The sequence below is a fragment of the Anser brachyrhynchus genome (genome assembly GCF_964034855.1).
Source record: "Anser brachyrhynchus genome assembly, chromosome: 8".
Classification (NCBI taxonomy): domain Eukaryota; kingdom Metazoa; phylum Chordata; class Aves; order Anseriformes; family Anatidae; genus Anser; species Anser brachyrhynchus.
In genome coordinates, this window is record NC_137702.1 from 29,087,049 (window position 1) to 29,110,659 (window position 23,611).

Consider the following 23,611-nt stretch of genomic DNA (forward strand, 5'->3'; position numbering starts at 1 on the left):
ATATGACTACAATCTATTGTAGTCATTCAATACTGATTTACCATATCAGGATATAAATTTGGTCCCAATAAACACATCCCCGATGAATTTCTGGAATTCCCAAGTACAGCAGTAAAATAAATAAGGTATGAATATACACCTAAAGTGAAGGATCTACCTAAGCAGCTTACTTGAATGGCATTTTGGGGTATCAGTGGTACAAAAAACAGGTTGACTAAAGACGTCACATACGATCCACAGGTAAGATTCACCTCATTTAACATTAGCCACCTAGTACCAAGCAATCAGGAGACTAGTTCACCCCATCTGTCAAGGCTTCCATCACCACTGGAAGAGGACTTCCAGGCAATGGCTTTCTTCCTGTGACAGGCTGCTCAGGGAGGTGAAGCAACACTGAAAGTGACTTATAGCCTCTGAGGTTCTCCTGTGCACTTAGATCTGAACACATGACAAAATTCTAACACTAAATTAATGTCGTGTCCCCAGGTTAATGATAATAAAAGGAGAATTAGCAAAACAATTCAGTTACATTTCCTCCTTTTCCATCTCCTGCTATTTTAGAGTGAAAAGGAGAACAAAAATATTTGAGGATTTCTGCACTTGCATCTCACAGTTCTGTATTATTCTCCTCTTTCGTGAGCAGCAGTGTGAGAATCCACATGAAGCAAGCAGCAAGGGCAAAAGCGAATGTTATTAAGCAGAAAAGCAATGAGACATTTCAGAATAGAATATTTGAAAATTTTAAGAACTGTGCAGTTCCCCTCCATGCACCTCTCATTTCTTTTATAAGTATGTATAGTTCATATTCCCACACTGTGTGAGGATGACTAACGTGAGACATTAAAGTAACACTTTTAGTCTAGTTGAATAATAACAATTCAGAAGACAGATTGCAAATTTCACTAGAAAGCAAAACTGTACAAAATCCCATTCAGAGTCTCCCCATGCATCAGTGAATAGCAACTAACTTCTTTAGCATTACTCCAGGAGTTCACTGCCACCATTTTAAAGAAATTCAGCACCCTTCACATGTTAATGGTTAAGACACCAACTGCTGTTAACAACAGTAGCAGAACGATGCCATAGCAACTACTGTTCAAATACCTGAAGAAAATAGCAGCTCCTGCCCCGTAGTTATACCCCCTATCTATTTAATATGATTTTGCATGGAAAACTTTTATATCCTGGCATCAGGATGTTAAACTGTATTATCATTACCCATGTAAATTCAGCACAATATACTGCAATCACAGCATACCTAGGAAAATTAATTTTTCATGACTTTCATACATGCAAAAAATGCAACTGCTCTTACCAGTGACTTTTGACTTCCTTGGTGAGATATTCTGTTTCCTGCTGCGCGCTGACTTACTGTATTTTATCATCTGTTATGATCCTTAAAGATAAAGAACTTTTATTTTATGGTGCATAGAGAACACAGTGGCAAAAATTTTTAGCCTTCTAGCCCTTGCAATTTTTTCAAGCTCTTCCTGTCATAGACGCTTTGTCTTTTTTTCGTCTCAGTGAGCTCTTTCATGTCACTGACTTATATAGGGGAATATCAAGCAATACAAGTTTCCTTTGGTATTAATTCTTATAGCATCTGTAGTTCTACTGATTCAGTCATTTGCATTTGTTTAACCAGGACCTGGAACAATTCATTAGAATGAAAGGTCATTAAGGTAATGGATGTTTATTTTTAATTACTAACGTATAGCACATGAAATTTAACATGAGTCTCTTTAATTCAGAAACTGAGATAAAAGGCAATGGCTACTGTTGTAGTAAAAACATTACTAATTTTTTTGGACAAGGCTGTAAGACTTTAAAGACAAAAACTGAATCCAAAGAACATAGCCTTAAATAGATATGTTGTCCCTCTTTTAAATAAACAAGGTAGAACATAAGCAGCATCTGGTAGAGCACATCACATAACAGACCAAAAGAAGTTGATTTACAAGGGCATTTGCGTGCTCAGAGCTTCAAGTGTGATTTTGGTCAGAAAAGTTCTTTTGAAAGTCCATTAGCTGAGAAGTCCACATCAGTGGAAACAAAGATCTGACTTGAAGTCCCTATTTTGTAAACCTGCACTTTCACTTCACTCCTCATGCAAATAGTTACAGCAGCTTTGCGGGGAGTACTCACATGAACAAGGCATAGCAGATTATGCCTATACCCTTGACCCTATCATACAATGTCATGAGCACATGAAGCTGTTAGAATACTTAGTCCAGTTTTATAGAGAGTTTGCAAGATGAGAATATGTCCTATACAAATTATTATTATTATTATTATTATCATTATCATTATTTATTATTATTATTATTATTTGTTACTGGAAAGATCTGGAGTTTGTTTGTCCTAATCTGGATGTAGCACACACAAAATACTCAGCCTTACCCTCCCTAAGCATGGCACTGGCTCAGTGCCTCCACGTTTATTCACCTGCCCCTGCCTGTACCAGAAGAGGGAGCAGCTGGGCATCCAATTCACCTCAATAACTGCAGTCCTTTGCAATTCTAGGCATCTCTCTCACAGGCTACTTGCCTAGGTTCTGTCTGGAGCCTTAGAGAGATAGGAAGGGATGAGACTTCCTCTAGAATTCATCTTTCTCTCCTTTAACTACAGGAGGAAAGTAGACAAACTACTTATGCTAGACACTAAACCTCCTATTGTTCAACTGTCCACAGACTATTCAGTATAACATACAGTTTATACAGAACCCTCAGTAATTACTTAGCCTAGCTTACTGATATTTAGAGTTTCATACCTACCCCAGGAACCAGCACACAGTCTGTGGCCTCTTCCTGGTTTCCCTAAATCTTTGCTCTGTGCCCCAAAGAACTAAAGTGCAGAAGAAATCCATGTCTTTATTTCCCATCCTCCCATTTGCATCTTGTGAACCTGAAGTCAGTGTTTATTTTCTTATTTAAAATACACATAATAGCAGCTGCTTTAAAAGAATGTACTGTGGTTTAATTGCAACATGCTCTGAAATCTCTGAAAGATGCTGTGGAAAAGGAAAGGATTATTATTCTGCAATCTGTATAGCACAGTATATTTGAAAAATGATGACAAAGATGCATGTTGCTATTTCCTAGGAGAATGTCCCTTAGGATTCTTTTGTTTGTTTGTTTTTATTTTTATTAAAAATATGAAAAATATAACTCTTCATTTCAGAAGTCAACAGCTTTTCCTACTTTCCATTCTGGAAATAGAGTTTTCTGTTTATCTACAGTAATACCAGCAATCATATAGCATAAACTTAATTAATTATCCTACTTGAAAACATTACAAAAAAAGAAACTTAGCAGAATACTCAAAGCCACCCATATAGATGAACTGGAATAATAGTAATAAGAGATAACTTTTTGATTTGCTAATCTGGAATTCACTCTCCTTTCAGAAGATATTCCTACAAAAGTTATCAATATCACACAGGAACTGTGAGCAACCCAAATTCTAACAATAATATATGAATCATTTTAATTACTGCAACTGTGAACAAGTTTTCAGAGACTTATTAGATCAACAGAATGATTTAATGTCAGTGAATTTTTCTAGAAACTTTCTATTAAAAAAGAAAAAAAAAGTTGAGCCCTGAGAAAACATCAAGTGTATATATATATATATATATATATATATATATAGGCTCAAAACTGGTCTTATTCAGGATGAAGAAGAAGAGAATTTCAGCTAAATGAAAGCATGTCAAGCTAAGGAACTTCATACTGAAAGCTGAAAAGCAATCCTATACACAGGTCCTCATGTTTAACTTTAGAACTTAGTTCTGTGGTAAAAACTAGTACACATAATATTATTCTTATTTTCAATCTATTTAATCTGCTTGAATTTAATATGGCACAATCTATTTAATGATATTTTTCATACTGCCTGTGTCTACATTTTCACTTGACATTTCACAAATTGTTTTTCACAATGTGTACATTTATTAACTTACTATAAAACAGTTGCCATTTTCTTGAGTCCTAATATATTTGTATTCAATAGAAAAAGCAAGTATATGCCACAGTGATGTTAATATATCAAGGCACTAATCAGGAAAAAAAACATTTTGAAAAGCACTGTGTTTTTTAAATTGCATTCATGCAAAGAAAAATCAACTAAAACCACCTCCCCACCTAATTGGCTATTCTAATCCATAGACCTGTCACATAAAGAACAGAACTGCCAGAAATATTCAGTGTTCATGTTGTCACTACGATTAAAATCAAAAAGGAGTATCACCATTCCCTTTAAAGGGGAAGAATTAAGATTTTTTTACTGTAACAAAATACCATGAAATACACATGCGATATGAAAATAGAGTGTTTCTGTTTTTATAATCCTCATCTTTCTTTAAGCAGTTTTCCTACAAAAAATAAAAAACTCCTAGAAAAGTAAAAAGGTAATAATGGAAAAAAAAAAAAAAAAGAGTATTAACTGAATCAGCTTAGCTACTTTTTACTTGTCAACTATTAAAATCTACATTACATTCTAACTGGAATTTGGAAGTATTTACATTTTTCATAGTTGAGGAACAAAGAGAAGGTGAAAGTCAAGAGCCAACAATGAGAGAAAAGGAAGGATGAGAACTACGCAGATTTTTTAGTTCTCACCTTATGTAGCTACGGGATTTCAAATAACCTCTTTCACTATCATCTTGGTTTTTTGCAGCTGCAGTAACTGGGAAGAGCAAGATCTCTCTGGTGAGAGATTCTGAGCTGTTGTGGGTTAACCCCGGACTGTAGCTACACACCTCAGCCAGCCCCTCTTCCCCAGCAAGATTTTCTGTTTTGAAGAAAATTAACCTCAACCTAGACAGACCTGGTAAATGAGTCTTTACAAAGAAAAACCTCACACTTTCTCTGTTGACTTCTTTGTGCCTTTGTTTCTTTTTTTTTTTTTTTTTCCATATGTTGGAAACTGTTAGCGCGGATGGGTCACTTGCAAAAAATGTAATGGCTTTCATGAGAAGGTAGTTTTACAAAAGGCCCATAAAACTGCTTCACCTCTGAGTCTTCCTGATCACATAGCTACATTTGACATTTATGTTACAAAGATACATTTATACTCTGTTGCTACCATACACATTAAAATTTATTTTACAATGGTCCTAATTCTCTACTGCTTGTCAGCACTTTATCTTTGACTTTTCTTATTCTTCTTTCATTGTCTAAAGTAAGCTATTGTTCTCCATCCCTTAGGAATCCATACACTGTATGTATCGCAGACACAGATGCAACAATATATAAAAGGCTGTAGTTTGAGGTTCATACACAGCATTGCCTCATGTGAAAGAAATAGTCCTGTTCTCTTCAGGCCTCCACAAATTTTAACCACAACCTCTTCCATTCTGGCCAACACACACAATAGCAAAGTGGCACGGCAGTGGATTGAGCTGAAAGTATAACCAACGCTTCTTCCAGAAACTTCTAAGAACTTTCCATCAAATTATAGCTTCAGTTCTCAACTGAAATGAGAGGAATTGCCATCCTTTGGGTTCAAATCACAGAGGGTTGGATTTTCAAAGACATTCAAATAATTCAGAAGTATGAGTTCTGGTAAACAAATTGGTATTTCCTTTTTCCCTGTCCTCAGTCCTTTCAACATTAGCCCATCATCACGTATCATAAATAATATTAATTTAAAAATAATTTTATAAACATTAAAGGATTGTACTGTTTTAAATATCAAGGGCTTGATCCTAATATAATTATATTATTATATTTTAATATAATTAAATTTGAAGTCTACATTCAGATATGTCATTGAATTTAATTTTTTTCCATAGAATAGACTCTGATGATCTCACAGACATTGTCTCAATGCCATGTTTTAAATTTTAGCTGCCTGCAGCAACTAATTTGGCAAAAGACTTTTCTAATTTTGGCCAAGAAATATTGCAGTATAAAACTCCTGAGAAGAACTAGGCCTCTCTACTCCTCAAATTTTCGTTTTGCATCACTGAAATAATCTCACAAATCATAGTGAAAAATAACATTTTGCACATTTATTTTCTGCTGTCCAGACTTCAACCAGAAGGAAAAGAAAAATACATAAATGCTTACTGTGCAATAGCAATCAAAAGAGATGACACACCACTCAGTGCCAGTCCGTAGATATAACCTAAAAGGACCCTGAAAAGCTTCAAAATTTATTTTTTGGAAAAAGAAAATGTAAATATACTTCTTTGTAGTTACAGCTTACTCCAGATGGTCCAAACTTTTCCAGTCTTAATGATTCAATGATTCTATGATTTGACAAAGCACTTTTTTTCCCTTCAGAATTCTTTAACATTGTCAGATACATTCATTGGATTTGTTTGAATGGGGGGGGGGGGGGGGGGGGGAGGGTTATTATACATAAAATTCTAATTTTCTTTAAGAAAATGGCACTTAAAATTCCGCCTTCAATTATTTCTAGTTTCAGAAAACAACTTCCATATCCTAAATGGAGTATTAAAGAAGAGAAATAAAGTAGAGCTGTACAATGCAAAGGGTTTCCAACCTTCTTAAAAATTACTTTCTGGTAGTCTTGAGCAGAGCTACTAATTGTCAATTCAGTATTGCATTTCATTTCTTTAGACCAGATTTAGCAAGAGAGCTGAGTGAAGAGAGGCACTGGGGAAGATATATGCAACTTAAGCCTTGCAGGCTTTTATGTTTAGATCAAAGGGTATTGATTTACAATTCTAAGAATGAAAACAGTGGTGAAGAAACCAGTAAGGTTTTAAGCAAAGTTCTGAGATCAGTGACAGACCTGATTTTAGCTAAGAATTCCACCAAATAAAAACAAAGCCATTGGCCATGTCAGAAACAAACGTCTTCCTTTTCCTAACCTACCCATAATATTAGCAACTATATTATTGGAATAAATAAATAAAGCTACACACACCACCACCACACCTTTATCTCCCAGCATAATCACAAAATGAATTTAAGTGAAAAGCTGGTGAACCACATGAAAAATAGCAATAGGTAAAAGAAAAGCAAAGTCTCTATTATTTAGCACAGTATGCTCTTGTTCAAAAATAAGTACAAAACCATTGCTGACTCTGCAATAAGGACACACATTCTCTTAAAGATGTAGTCCACAGGTAGGGGGACTCTTTTTTTTTCTTTTAACATTTTCTTTTTCTCCTCAACATCATGCAGATGAGCGACAGTGAGGAACACAGCCTAATGACAATTCAAGGTAGAAATTGAGGTTAGCTTACTCTGACAGTTGTCAAAACTCAAAAAGCAAATATAGCTGGAGTCCAGAAAAAAAAATAAAAATAGACTGGGCTGAGAGGTGGGGGTGGAAGTTACTTGTTTTTTTTAGAGGACAGCTGCTTATTTTTAAGTCTTTTAACCTTTTTTAGTGATAGCATTCCAATGTGTCCTTTTACCAATAGAAACAAAAAGCTTTTTGAAGGAAAGTGAACAATATCAATTTTAATATCATTCGTTCATGTGCAAACTCCTCCTTTTGGTTAGTCAACTGATTATTTTTTTTAAACCTTATTAAGACAGCAACAAATCAATAATGCTAAATGAAATAACGCTTATTACAAAGAAAACACAAGATAGCATGAGTTTTACAAAAAGCTTCCATTTGCTCAACCAAGATTACAAAAGGAATGAAGCTTGAGGTCTATGATTCATAGAATTATTAAGGTTGGACTGAATATACCTGACTGATTAAGCACATCTCTTATGAAAACTGTTCACTTTTCACTTTAAAACATTGAGTAAAAGCAGGAGAATGAACAGTTTATAAGCTACCATGTCCTACTAGTAACATCATTCTTGACGTATCAGCTTCCCTGTTATGTCCTACTACTTCTCTCAGCAGCACCAGTCACAGTAATCCTCACAAGGATTATCTCTCTCCCACCACAATATACTAGTCAAGCTCTGCCTTCATCCCATCTACTTCCTCCCTGGTCCACAGTGCTACTAATTATTCCTGTTTTCTTCTCCAAAAGAAATTTTTGTCAGCTTCACAAAAAATAGATCAATAGCATAGAAATTCTAGCTTTTTCCCTAAGGCCTAGAGAGATGTTTGGGGCAGACATCTGTTATTTAGGAAGAGAATTTGGACCATTTTCTATATGGATTACTGTCATAAATGGAGCTCCAAACTTGGGCTTCATCTCAGGAGATGCAATACATAAGTTTAAGTTTGTAGTCATCCCAGAAATCATTTTGAATTCTGTAAAAAATTTAAAAATAAAAAACACATTTCAAGTTTTACTCATTAAGTTTTACTCCCTTCCACAATTTCTGTTTTTTCCAACAGTTCCCCAAAAGCTACCTAACACCAAAAATGTTTGATGCAAAATGTGCAAAAATATTTAAAATTTCTTAACAATTTTTCCTTCAAAAATAATTTTTACAATGCCATTTACTTCACTAGATAAGTAATTTGTTCAAATCAACATTAACCCATTTAAAGCAACTGAAACGGCTATGCGGATGTTTATGAATTTTATTCTTTTTCTAATTTGGTATAAATAAAAAGTCATGGAAGTATTTCATGTAGGTATAACCAGCATTTTATTCCTACAGCCCAAATCTGTCTTAAACCTAAAACTATTTAGGTGTAAGAAAAATAAAGAAAACTGTGCTGCAGCTGTTAGTCTGCACTGGAAGACAGAAGAACAAAGCAAACAAGGCAGTGTAATGCAGAACAGCTTGAAGAAAAGTGGTTGTTTACTATCACTGCAATAAAGCTTTGTTGTTAGGAATGGTAATAAAGGCAATGATTAGAAAAGAATCTAAATCTCCCTTACTACAATGCCCAAATGTAGGTGTCAAATTCTGCTCAAGAAAAGCTCCATGGGAACAAGAGCTTCAGCAGAATAGCATACTTCTTCCCAAGTCTATTACTAAATGTATGTGGTAAGTAGATATGATTAAACTTCAGATTTCTTAGGTGATGGTATTTCAGCTGGATGGTAATATATTATAGTCCCTGTCCTCCCAAATGCAAACAAACAAAGCATGCTTTTTTTTCCCTAACATCATTTTCTCTGAAAAGCAGCAGCTTCTTATCAGCAAATGGGTATGCTGACTTTTCTATGTGAAAGTCAAGACAAAAAAAGGGATTTTTTTTTTGGTAGGACATAAAGCATTAGTAAAAAGTTTTTTCTAAAATGACCAAACATAACAAATGTATTAATTTATTTGTACATATTTAATTTGTATAATTATATTTTTTTTTCATTTCTTGTGCTCAGTAGCCATTTATTTGTCATTCAGGCTTTATGAATGAATTCAATTTGTAGTTAATAATAAATACAACTTGACCATGAACAGCTGGTAACACAGACATCATCAGCTTTTGTGCCATCTTATAAAAGGTTCTTTCCTCTCTGTGGCAGTTTCTACAGCTTAAAAGAAAGCACCAACCATGTAGTCTCTTGAGCAAACCTTTTATCAAGTACTTCAGTGAACCTAATAGGAATAATAATGCATAATTTCTCAAGCAACAATGCCCATCACCAGTTTAAATCTCAAAATACACGAGAGTATACAGATAGCTATCTAAAGGTGAAATACACTTCTGCCAGGCACAGACCAAAAGATTGTGTCTGCAGAGATAAAATACACAGGAGTAGAATATTTGAATCACTCATTAAAAGCCAGAGCAACAGTGCCGCTTTTAGTCACTTAGATAAATGGCAGAACCAAGATGACAGTTTCTGGATCACATCTGAGGAACTTGTATGACTTCCCCACACAGCTCAATTTGTACTACATTTTTCCTATAAATAAAAGTATTTCCCATCAGGCCATAGTGTCTTTTGCTCCCCTCTACATCCAGCAAGTATAAAGACATTTTACTAACCATCTACTTCAAGGCAAATTCTCCCTGTGCACACACTCTGGGCTAGGAGACAAAGAAATAAAGAGGGCATCTTAAAAAATAGAGATATCCTAGAAAAGATATCTAATGTGTTTTAAGATCTAAGCATTATAAATGTTTTTGTTCCTTACCATATCCAAAACATTTTAAGAAATTAAAAGAAAGCATTATAGGTCATGGGTAGGGCACAGGAGCCTTTGATTCTAAGTCCTCCCACGCTACTTAACTTTCATCGGCTTCTTTTTGGCCTCCTCATCCTCCAAACTCCTTGGAGCTGATCAGCTGGTTCACATTTTTCACATTTGTGTGTAACAGCACAGTTACAGTGGAAACTGCTAGGATACTCTCCAACCATTTTTGCAGTAGCCACGTTCAGAGCTGTGACTTTATACAGTGCTATAATGAAAGTTTCCTCATGAAGCATGACCATGCACAGGAGTATAGGCTTCATCTCCACACATCTGAAACCTTTTACTTTTAACATTTCAGGTATAGAACACAATTTTCTAAATAATGAAGACATATTTCTATTTTATGGACATGTTAATCAAATACAGTCAAGCCTCTTAAGGTACTTAGGGGAATCAATTCCTAATAGATTGGATGTATAAGATTAAATTAGGATTGTTTACTCAAACATTATAAACAGATCAATTTACTCCCACAACATTGCAGTGACAGTGACCATCCAGCAACATTTAGTATGTTGCTCTGTAAAATGAATTACCACATTGTGAACTGTTAAAATACTTTCTTTAATCCCTTAAGACTTCTCTGAACATCCCTGTGCAGGACAGACAGTTATTCAGAGCTCAGGACAGTTGTTCACAGTTGTTCAGAGCCCAGAACAACAGATTCACAGGTAGAAAGGGGGAATGGAATTAATCCCGTTTGGGAGGGGGAGGTGTGTTGCAAACACAACTTACATAAACGTTAAGTATCTTGTTCATGCATGTTTTATTTTTCCTAACACAGAAGATAATGGCCTTGGGTGGGGGAAAAAAAAAAAAAAAAGTTTGGTGTTTAAGAATTTAAAATATTTTGAGGATTTTTTCCTGATCTGTCTAAATCCTTAAATCCTACTGTGATAATCTAATATGGTAGATATAGAGCAAACAGTTTTCATTTTGCCAAAACATGAGACAAATAGTTAAACGCAAATCATAAAAAGAGAAATTCTCTCTCAGCCATGCAATCCAACTCTAAACAGTCCTGTAAACTCCCAGCTTCAGACTGTAATTATTCATTTTGTTTTTAATTGAAAGTCAGTATTTTCTATGGAAAGTAGACATGATGTGAAAACTCTTTTATGTGAAAATAAAAATAATCTAATTTAAGGAAAGAGTTTGATCCACCACTGAAAAAAAATAAATAAATTAGATACTTAGAGAAAAACTGCTTCTTCCAAACAGACCAAAACTACATGGCTCTTTCATGGCTCTATCAGAGAACTACCACCAGCAGCCATTTGGTAGAGCAGCAGTTTTACCCTCAAATCTCTATTTTAATATTCTTTCGCATAAGCACACGAAGCGTTTAGTTTCTTTAATAAAAGATTTGCATGACATACTCCTTTTTGATCTAAATGTTACCAATTATGTTATATTAAATCAAGAAGGCTATAAAGCCCTAATGGCAGGAAACATTGTGGCAGCCTCTCATTCCCATCAAAAAATTAAATTAAATTTAAATCATTAAATTAAATCATTAAATTAACTTTTCAGAGGTTAAAGATTTTCTGAATGCTATTTCTCTAACAGAGAACAGTGTGCTTTTAAAATCAGATACTGAAGCTTATTGATTGAAGTGGATAGCCTTATTTATAAGAAAACCTTTAAATTATGATTTACCTTATTTTTTTTCAATCTTACAGCTATTACCTAAATTATTTTTCTAGGAGATTACTTTTGTAAATAGGAAATTCTTCAAAGAACTTCAAAAAAACTTCAGGAGCATTTTCTGTTACCACAGTTGTTAATTACCATTTACTTTATGAACCAGCCTCTTAGCATCACATATCTTGGCAAGAATATTTATTTGATTTCCATTAAACTCATGAGAAAGACTCATATTGATTTCAGTGGGAAGTGGATTAAATTCTAATAAAAGTTGACTACACATGGTTTTCTGCATTCAGATGTGAAGCAATACTTGCTTTATTTTGTCCTATGATAACAACAAAATCTACTGCCATATCACAGTTGCTATGGTCCAAGAAAATTACATTCTGCTCTGAATATTTGGAGTGTTCAGGAATAGAACCCTTAAAGATTTCCTTTTTCTGTTTAATCTGATCTCTTCTGTTTTGCTTAATTTAAATATGGAACATCACTGTTACTACACTAGTGATGCTATCCATCTGTGAGAAATAAAATTTGGAATCTGTTGGCTGCAAATTTTGTGGTGTTTTTTTGTTTGTTTGTTTTAAGTAGGAAAAAAAATGTAATTTCACAAAAAGAAGCAAGCTTAAGAAGTATATGGCAGTAAAACCAAAGAGTATTTTTCTTTCTACATTCCTGTCCTGTTAACATTGCTTCTGATAAAAAGAATAGCCAAAGAATAAGAAAAATGCTACTATTGCTCTTATACACGTAAAATATACCTGCAGCACCAAAAGCAGGCTACAGTTGTGAGGTAAGTACAATACGTCAATACAACCAAATTGTTTTTTTCTAAGTACTGTCATATAAGTGCAAAAGCGATATCAGAAAGGATTGAAATTTATATTTGGTTAATCCAATGACAAGGAACATGTTCTTATAATCACTGTAACTAAGTTTATGACCATTCTGTACATTAGAATTATAGAAAGAAACATCAAAGATCAGAAAATGCTGCAGAAAATACTTTTCCAAAGACAAACAGAATACTGTTCATTTCATGGCAGGATAATAAAAATGTTCACAAAATAATTTAACATAATAGTATGCATTGTGGAAAAGGTAGAAAAGCATCAATAAATAGGATTGGCATTAAAATGACAATGGAAAACATAAGCAAAATAATTCATGCAAAGAATCTGAAATACTGTATTTGTCTTTAAAATATGATCTTTTGGAGCCGCATTGACATATATGGAGGGAAAAAAAATTAACTTGGGTATAAGACAAAATTAGACACTGTTTAGAGGTGATTTCATCACAGTTATTGTTTTAATGGCACTTTATCCAGAGTGTAGTAGAGAAACTAGTCATTGCGTGTGAAATTGTTTAAAAAATACACCATCCCAAGTAAAGCAGAATGCAAGTTATTCCTGCAGTGGACTTAAAAATTTCACTAAAGAGTCAGCCAAATAAGCACAGCCTGTTGTGACCTCAGTGGCTGAAGTATTTTAGTTTGCAACTACAGTTCACCAAGAATGTTTTAAAAGGCTTGAAGTTTTAGCATTCGTTTATGCAATAGGTCCCGTTTTCTACAGCAACCCAAGCTCACAAATAAAGGGACAAAAATACAAATGAATTGGATGATGCAGCCTTGAAAGACCTTCTTAGATGTCATTGATCAGTTCAGTATGTGTTTTGTAAAAACAGCCTGAAGAAAAGCTGCCACAAAATTGCCACATTACACAGACCAGATTAAACACTTTCTTGTTTAATCTACAAATCTAATGCTTAAATTACCTGTGAACAATTATCCTGAATAATCTCAGAGGAACGGTATTTATGGATACAAAGTCTTTCATCTCAATTAAGACTGAATATAGAAACAGCAAGTAGTGAATAACTTTCCATAAACAAAGATCTGTAACCATTAAAGAGATCAAGATTTGTTATTGTTACTCTCATACCGAGGCAAAGAAAAAATTACAAAATAAAGATACATCTAATCAGGATTCAGCAGCACTCAAAGTTTGAATGTGTAACTCATAATGGGACTGCAGGGCAAACACAGTGATGGAATTAGAAATTAATCTGAATGTCTCCATAAATCATAAACTAGTCTAGATTTTTCTGAAGCAAATGGAAGTAGTTAAGAAATCAGTACCTACACTGAAAAGGGGAACCGGCTGTCATCTGGCTTCAGGGCTGCACAGGCCTCCTCATCACACGGCCTTCATCCTTGTAAACCAACTCCTGATTTTAATCACTTAACATCTCACCGGAGCTGTAGAGTAAAGTTGAGTCACCTGCGTTACAAACATAATGCAACTACCCACTTCCACGAATGATCATATATGTACTACATATTGAGACTAAAATAAAAATCATATAATTATTCCCCTTTAATGGCAAAAAATTTGAGTCTCCTCAACAAAAAACTTAGTACAAGCAGTGCCTAAAACATTTAGAAAGAAATCAGAAACAGACATCCTTTATCTGAAAGTACAATTCATAGGGAGCACAGTAAAACTTCAAAACAGTTATCATTGCCTTGATAAAAATATGTAATGTGAGATAAACTTCCTGATATTACAGTAAAAAGCCAAGTCTTCACCTGCAGATGTTGCAGTTTTATTTGTATTAACATTCCCCCAGTGAAGTAGAAAAATTTCTAACTAATAATAAACAAGAGTTGATAAAAGATGAATGGCATGTTAATTAAACACAGCATGAAGTTGCTGTGAGACCCAGCCACAAGAAGAAAAATATTAATCAACATAATTTTCCTCCATTTCTGACTTTTCTGACTGAAAATAAACCCTCCATTTGCAAACCCACTCTTCTGCCTTACGATTTTGACATTCTTTTCCTCCAGCAGCTTGTTGTGCACAAAACAAAATATAGTAGAAGACAAAAAGCATTTGTCATTCATCAATTTGTAAAGAAGCCTCTGCAATACTGGTTTCCCTTTGCTATTGCTACTGAAGTTCACATATGAACAAATTGTCTATGAAATACATAAACAGAAATTATTTCTCCTAATTCCAGATTATTTCCCGTATTTCTGTTATTACCCTTTGCATGCAGTCTGATTTGATGGAAAATAATGATAAAACGATGAAGCCTCAAAGATTTTTCAAAAGAAATACCAAATCTCTTCCTCCTCTTTCTGAACTGTAAGGTCTAAATGGAAAAACATATCCCATCACTGTATCCTGTTAGCAAAGCTGTTTTCCAAGAAGCCACACTTTACGTATCTCTTCTCAGGAAAATAAACTACTAAGTCATTACTGTTTTTTTTTATAATTTTTAATTTTTTTCAATACCCTACTTTTCTATTAGAAGGATTTATTCTATGAGCTGCAACGTGTGTTTGTATTCTCCTTTCATTTCTCTTAATAACAGCTGAGAGAATTCTCAAAGAAATAGGTCTTTTTCCAGTTAATCAGTAAAGTTAGGGCTGATTTTGCACTACAGTGTGTATATATACCTCCTGCTGATGTAAGCAGAAGATCTGCACATGCAAGGGCTCTGGAAGACCTAGTGTACAATCTGCAAAGTATGAAGAACATTTTGCACGCCTGAAATCACCTTGGAACACATTTCTGAACACTTGAAGGAGAAGTTCATTGGGAACAGTCATGGCCCATTGATCTGGGATAAATGACTCCATCAAGAATATTCTATTTAGTTTTAAGCCACCTTCTGATCATTTGGAGCAAGTTCCACTTGGATCAGATGACCTCCTGAGGTCCCCTCCAACCTGATTTTTCCCACAATTCTATTAATTCAACATTTTTATCTGAAAGCATAAAGATTTTTTAGCTATAGTATCACACCCCAGCTTTCCGTATTCTATTGCTTTTATAAACACCATGAAGAAAGCAAAACAATTCTCTTTCTCTACCCTGTGTTGCACTAAATGCTGTACATTTGAAAACATGTTCCACATAAATTTTGGTAAATTTGAATTTTCTTTGCATCTTAAATTGCAAATAAAATAAAATATACTGAAAGATCCATTAAAAAATATACTGAAAATTCCATAAAATATACTGAAAACTCACATTATATCTTAAAATATTTTGATACTACTGCAGTGAAATTTAAAAAAAAAACAAAACACAACAACACAGAATAAACAAACAAACAAAAATTATAATCACGTGCTTTACATCAGAGCATCTTTTGTTACACCTGCATAGGATTTCAGCCAGCGAAGCTGCCCAGTTAGGCCATAGTTCCAGGGAAGCACTAAAGCATGAGTTTAATGCATTTCTGAATCAATGCCTTATACCACACATGATCTCTCTCACTTCAGAGAGATTTTCTTTCTCCCTGTAAGTTAGTCAGGTAATACTTTCTCTTTCATGCCCTCTAAAGGTATATAAATAAATAAATAAAAACTCTTTATGATGTCTGTACATTCTAATATTTAGGCAAGAGTACTATCAAGTTGACAAAAAAAAAAATAATTCCTTGAGTGCCTTTCAAGAACTCTGAATGCTTTTCCTTTACTGTAGCCTTAAATCATAGCTTTGCAGAAAAGACTGTTATTAGTTCAAACAATGAACATCTCTGTATTAACATTTCTTTCCAGTAATCGAAAATCCAGTAACTCGATCAAACATTTGACTCATTACAGATTATAAGATTTCATTTTGGTACTAAAAAGAAAGAAGTAATGATTTGATTTTTGCTATTAAATGATGTACATTTCTACTCCATTACAGATTTTAAAAAATACCAAATATAACTTGATGAGAAACAAGACATAGGGATACAAAGCTATCCCAAATATTGCCACAATGTCACATACAGTTTCCATTCTGTAATAAATGAGCTTTAAATAATCCTCAATCTATTTCACCCAGAAAAGATCAAAGAGAGAAAATTACTCCCTATGAAATGATTGAGATTGAATTGTACATGAAAAAAAAAAAATAAGAAGTGTGTTATCAATGGTAGCATTATTTTTTCCAAAACCGAGCTTCTAGCAATCCACATTGAAACTTTTCAAGTACCACAATAAAGTATGAAGCTGCATTTACAGTGAGTAGATTTCCATGCCTTCAGGAAGTAGTTTTTTTCTGATGTCACAGACCAGCCTTGATTTGAATAATCTTAGCAGTTTTGTCACTCACAGAATAAAATGGTGACTGCTTAAATTTCTTGAGGATGAGCTTGACTGCCAGTGAAATTTGTAACACATAATTGAGGAAAGTGTGTTAGGTTCCCAAGATAAAACTATCCTTGGCTCCTACACTTTCTCAACGTAAAAAATTATGTCCTCCAAAAGACAGTGAGAGCAGAAAGCTCATTTAGGTGCACTGACTTGCAATCTGGAGAAATATATTTGTTTTAATGAGTTCTCAGGAAAAAGACTCGTGTTGTCCTGATTGTAATTTGGGGCATAAAAACTACTGCCTAAAATTTGGTGAAATAGTAATTCCTGCACCACTTACAGAACAACATGGCACATCTTGCAAAGCTTTCTGGTACAGGTATCTTCATTAAAAACGACATATGAAATTCGTATTCATTCAGTCCTAGTACAACTACCACTAATACTGACAAGTGTCCATTTAAGTTTCATTGTTTCTTTGGAATCCAACTTCCATGATGATTTGTGCAAACTAAACTCACCTGTTCAAATATTCGTGCAACTTCACTCATCACATTGCTAATGCAATTCAGTACTGACTAATAACATCTTCTACCATGTTCTGGTCCTCTATGCAGCAGATTGTCAATGAAGTTCATTACAATAAAGTAGGGACACTCATTTATTTATTATTGATGATAAAGTGGGATTTAAACAAGCAATTATGCAGGTTTCCAATCGTAATTCCAATGATTCCACTGGATTTTTTTTTCTCTTTCTAACTGGTATTTAGGAAAAGAAAAATTAAGACTTTACCAATACATTTAGAACTTTATGCTGTTGATTACATCTCATTCTACAAAAAATTTAACTTCCTTTTTACTTCTACTTTTCTATTTTAAATGCAGATAGATACATAACTATCTTTGCCAAAGTCCATATTAATCTTGAGCCCTCTGTTAAGAGGACAATCCTTCTCTTTCATTCTCTTAAGAGCTCCAAGTCTATTGAATCAAGAAACTACATTTTATGACAGAAGCAATCAATTCACCAACTTTATTTCACCCCAAAAAATACAAATGCCAGTACGCAGAACCACAGACAGCTTACACCCTGTTATATTCCACTGAAAATAAACACTTGAGATTAGTAAAGGAATTAATTGGCTATAGGTATTAGAAATTAATTGGCTACAATGTTGTGCAAATTTTCTGATAACATTTCCCCATTCTATTAAAATTATTTATTTTGATGAGCTGCAAGGTCAGCTAAAACCCCAGACACACCACCAATCTATAAATAAAAAGATTTAAGAAAACATACATAGGATACAGAAATGGAGTCTACATGAGCACATATATGTGTAAACTGGAGAGAAAATTTTAAAAAATAAATAAAAAACATACATTCCTGATGCTAATATTTAGCATTACTTCATTCACCAATACCAAGCAACACAAGAGACAGAAACACCTCATGATCAATACTTTTATAAACTACAGCCTCTTAGATTTAATAGCACCATCTTTAGTGTATGAACTTTGACACATTGGCTGTCCACTGTAAAGTCTGTACTTGCTTGCAAGGCACATTCTAAGCTGAAAGGTGCCTGAATGAGGGCCAAAAATTTGTCAGAGTATCAAACGTTACTAACCTTTGCCATTCCATTACTCGTGAGGAAGCCATAGAGAGTACTTGGTTTAATAATTAGTTTTCAAAATTCCTTATTTCCAGCACCAACATGCATAGATATTCAATCTGAAACTTTATCTTCTTTATATACTGATAAACATACTGCTATAACTCAAGGAACATCACCCAATGAATTCGAATCTAGTACCGCATGAGGTTTTTCTCCCAAGTAGAATGATAAGTCCCATATTACTCTCCAGTATCTCTGAACATAAAACCTAGTCTCTGTTTATTTTTGGAAGATACATTCTACTTATTTTTAAAAGTTGGAAAACTGAAGAGATCATTAAAAAAAAAAAGTATGAGAACATAATAATGATTTTGCATCAAAAAGAACCAGAAATCAGCTCGCATGGACATCATTTGCACAGTACTGTTTTTTCCCTGCACATCTATTAAGTCACTGTTGCCTCACCAGAAACAGTTACTGAAATAACAGTTGCGTAGTGTGTTATGTATGTGGAAGCCCTTGAACTTGTTTACCTCCATGAGTACAATCTTCCCACAGGCATTTCTGTGAGCTTTTGCAAAATAATGGAAAAAACAGCTTGGTGAAAGATATTCCCAAACGCACCAGAATCTTTTGCAATGAAAGCAGAATGAATTCAGGGTGCACTTTCCCTGTGGTCTTCATATTTTCTTTATTCTCTTGCTATTGTTTCCTGCTTTACTACTACCATCTTTTTCTTCTCCCCTACTTTTTCCTTCTTGTCCTACCTTATCACACTGCATCTATTTTCTGAATTTTGTTTTCTGTCTTCATTTCTGTATGGTGCAGACACATACAATAACATTGAGCCTAACTTTAGGTTAGAATCTGAGTTCTTACAGACTGGTGATATGCCCTCTTGAGGAGCAAGAGGTCGGGGAACAGGGATTTGAAATCATTTTCAAGTTCGAAACAGGAAAGAACTGTGTTTTCTGTATAGAACAGCTGGAAGTCCACTTAGAAAGTCTCATAAGGACATGGTTCTGGTGACTGACACTACAAGAGCCTAAATTAAGAATGAAGGACAACACAGATTTATCCCCTGGAACCTTCCATCGTGGCCACAGAAGACCTTCTCGTTCAAGATATTTCAGTGAATGACTATGAATTTAAGCCAGCAATCTGAAATAGATCTGAGTGCGGGATGTAGTCCTTCCTGGACTGGGAAAACGACTTAAGAGTTATACACTCCCTTTCTTTCAGCATAATGAATGGAAAGACTTAAATGACTTTAATGTTCTTTAAATTGCAGAGCTTGCATAGCAGTAGTGCCCTAGTAGCTTCTTCTTCCACCAACCTTGACATACACCCTTGGAGTTCAAAGCTTTATTAGAAAAACAGATTGAAGAGATGCATATTAGATATCCAGATAGATAGATAGATAGATAGATATCTCACAGGATGATCCTCTTTAGAATTTTTTAGTAATAGGTATTGAAAAGGGCATACCTTTAATGCAAAATACTGTATTGACATGTCCTAGAAATACCTATAGTACATATCAATATAGCATTTGCTAAAATTGATTTTTTTCACTGAATAATGAAGAAGTCACTGAATAATGAAGAAAGCACTCATAAAATGCTGAATATAAATTACTCCTGCCTATGGGTACAGTAACTTAAATCTTCTTTCAAAGAGGGTTTTTTTCTTTTCCTTTCCTTTTTTTTTTTTGTTTGTTTTAAATCCCTCTTTTCAGCATGTATATTTCACAGGATGCAGTTTGAAATATCCTTTTCTTCCATTGTTTTGTCAGTGGCACTACAGATGGAACAGATGCAGTCCCTGGAGTAACTGTAAACCATATTCACTTAATGTAAGCCGATGAGAAGAGAGACTTAATTATATAGGTACTACAGCAAAGGAAGTTAGTAAGTAAGGCCCTGACATGGAGCATTTGTTCACTTAGTAGCCACTAAAATTTGTTAGCTACATTTATCATCACCCTTACTGGTTTGTGCTTTAGCAGCCTTTAAGCATGTACGTTAGTCACATATTAGTTACCTGATAATGAAAAATTCAAATGTAAAGACAAAAACAGTTGTATAAGGCAACACAATTTTTTGAATACAGAAACCAGTTTTTCTGTATTCAGAAAAAAAAAAGCAGCATTCTAATGGAATAAAAATGTGATACTCATATACTTGAGGAAACATCTGAGTTTTTTCTCATAGGAGTCACTGCCAAACAGCAAACAAATGGAAACAGTCTGTATATTTAGGCAACAGAATGGTAACCTAAGGAAGAAGTGGAAATGACAGAATCACATTTGAAAGAAAACACTGGCCTCCTCTCCTCTGTTTGCTGTACATAGAACCAGTCATGCTGGGTGGGATGCTAGAACCCACGCCCAACAAAACACACAGAACAAAGCAGCAAACAGGGTAATCTCTCCACGTCTGAATTTCACTAACAAAAACAGGCAAGAAAGAATAACAGTGGAAGCACTGGAGACTTTTTTTTTTTTATAACATGACGGACAATTAATTGCATAGGAAACCAGAAGGCATAGCATTGAGAAGTGCCTTTTAGAAATACTATATCCTATAAATCTAAAGCACAGTGTCAAAATACAAGAATTGGCAGTATTCATATTGTATCACATCTTTTCCGCAAAACTAAGGCAAAACTAAATACCTTATAAGGGAAAGGAATAAAGATAACTGAACTGTGTGACAAAAATGTCCCCAGTCCGTCATACCTTGCTTATTATAAATAAATTAGAAAATTGGAAAATCAAGTATTTTGGGCTAAACAAAATATCTTATTTCATTCAGAGTAAGTGACTTCATTCAGAAAGGTGAATACCACTTTTGGGAGAAAAAACAGAATTTTTTTATTATGTTCCTTTTCCAGTCAATTTTTATTTTAGCCAAAGCACTTCAGTCAATTTCATGCAAAAATCATAATTGTGTGTGCATTTTTCAGGATAAAAATGTTTTAACTAAAAAATTCATTTGCCCCTAATAAAAATTCAGTGGGATTTGACTGGTAAAGGGATTTTGTAATTATTTATTGTCATCAAGAATAACTGAGATATTCACCAACCAAAACCGCATTCATCTACCTAGCTTCACTGACTTTATGGACAGTTACCAAAAGTCCGGGCTGCTTCTGTGAAAGAGAAGAACCTTGCAAGGAAACTGCGCTGCGCTGCTTACTGAGTGATACGTATATCCAGGAATTTCAAAGTGCTGCATGATCATCCATAAATTAAAACTTACTACTTCACTGAAGGCAGAATTCCAATGATTTCTTAAGTGTAAACCAAGATACTAGATAGCCCTATTCCCTTGATGCCACCAAAAGTTATGTTGTACATGAGCCCTGTCTCCTCAGCTACCAAAATGGATGGATGTGATCCATCAAGCATGAAAAAATGAACATGCAACAAAACTTGGGGGTGTAAAATTTTGCCTAGCATTCAGCAGTGTAAGTAAACTCACATGCCTGACATGCACAGAGACAGAAGTTATGCTGCAGGGCAGAGACCAGGCATGGTAAGGTCATGCTGATTTAGGTAAAGTCCAGTAGTACACATGTAGTTTAGAGTCCCCTTGTCCCCTTGTCATCTTACTCTTTCTGCCTCCCTGGAGCATTGCTTTGTCCAAGTATTTGGAGAGCTGACCTTAACAAAAAGTGTAAGCTGAGACTGTCGCATGGGTTAGCCATAGAGACAGATATCCTATTCTGAAATATCTGAAAAAAAGCTCTTGCTGCTCCTGCACAAATGTCATAATGAATGCAGGGCACAGCTCTCATACCAGATCACCACTCTACTCCTCCTACTTCCTTTGACCTCTTTATCAAATCCCACGCTCGTAGCTCAGCATTCCTTCCCACACACAAACACCTTCAATTGCAAGATCAAATTCAATGACCATCAGGGTGTCTTTCTTTTTACCCCACGTCCTTCTGGTCCTGAAGTGAAGTCATTCTTAAAATCAGGTGATGACATTCTAATCACACTGACAGAAAGGAAAAATGTCACGAAAGAGGAAAGTTAATGTCAGAGTTATTTTAATTAAAAGAACAACAACAAACTACTTCTGCAAAGACAAAGATTTTCTGTCTGTAAGAAAAAAAAAAAGACAAAGCATGGGTGTGTATTTCCATTTGTACACTTTTGTACTTTTTTTTGAAGTCACCCCACCTTCTATCACTTTCCCAATACACAATCAAACAATCTTCTGTACCACTAAATATTTGATTCTCCGGTGGCAACATTATGAAATAAGATTCAGCTTAAGGCATGTTTTTTTGCCGGGCAACTGCAGCCTCCAGAAAATAAGGTATTTATAATGTAAATGTAGACAGGTCCTCAGATGCAATAGCATAAATGTTGATGGTATAGTCGTTTCAGAAATAATATTTTTTTGGAATTGTGTTAAAATTTCAAACTAAAGCAAGATGTATGAGCCACATATACAGGTGCTCATTGTATCAAGACACTTGTTATCTGTCATCCTGAATGCTCAATTCTGACAAACTGCAGACAGAAAAAATATTGATACTTTCTTCAATTGGATTAAAATTATATGAAAGTAACCTGAAGTTACCTAGCTTCTTTCTGTTAATGGAGTTTAGATTTCCCTTCTACAGTCTCAGAAGAACTGAACTTTCAATGAAGATTAATACTACATTCACTTCACTGCACATTAATGTAGAAGACATTATTTTGTGCTCCAGGAATTCCCACCGGCAAATGATATTAAATCCATGCATTGTCTCTCTAGCTATCCTGACATGTTGGCTTTAGCACTTCTGTAAATTCAGCCACAGCTGACAGTAGGACTTCATGCCAGAATTCTGGTTCAAGTATTCAACCACTTTGAAAAATATATTTATCTTGGAAGAAAGTACAGACCAGTACAAAACTAAAATTGCTGCTTCCAATGCCATTGAAATGTTTTTTATGGGAACACTGGAAAAGTTACTAAATTTCATTTTGAAATAGCATTTTTTTAGAACTCTTATTTTGAAGTATTAATTATATTATTTAATGTAATGTATTCATCTGTAAAGACTTGTCTTTAAGTGCGCTAATGTTTTTACACACTTAGAGCTTTACCTTTACTCCTTTTTTTTTTTTTAAGTGAAATGTCCTCAAAACTGCTCTAATGAGAATATATGGAATAAGAAAAATATATT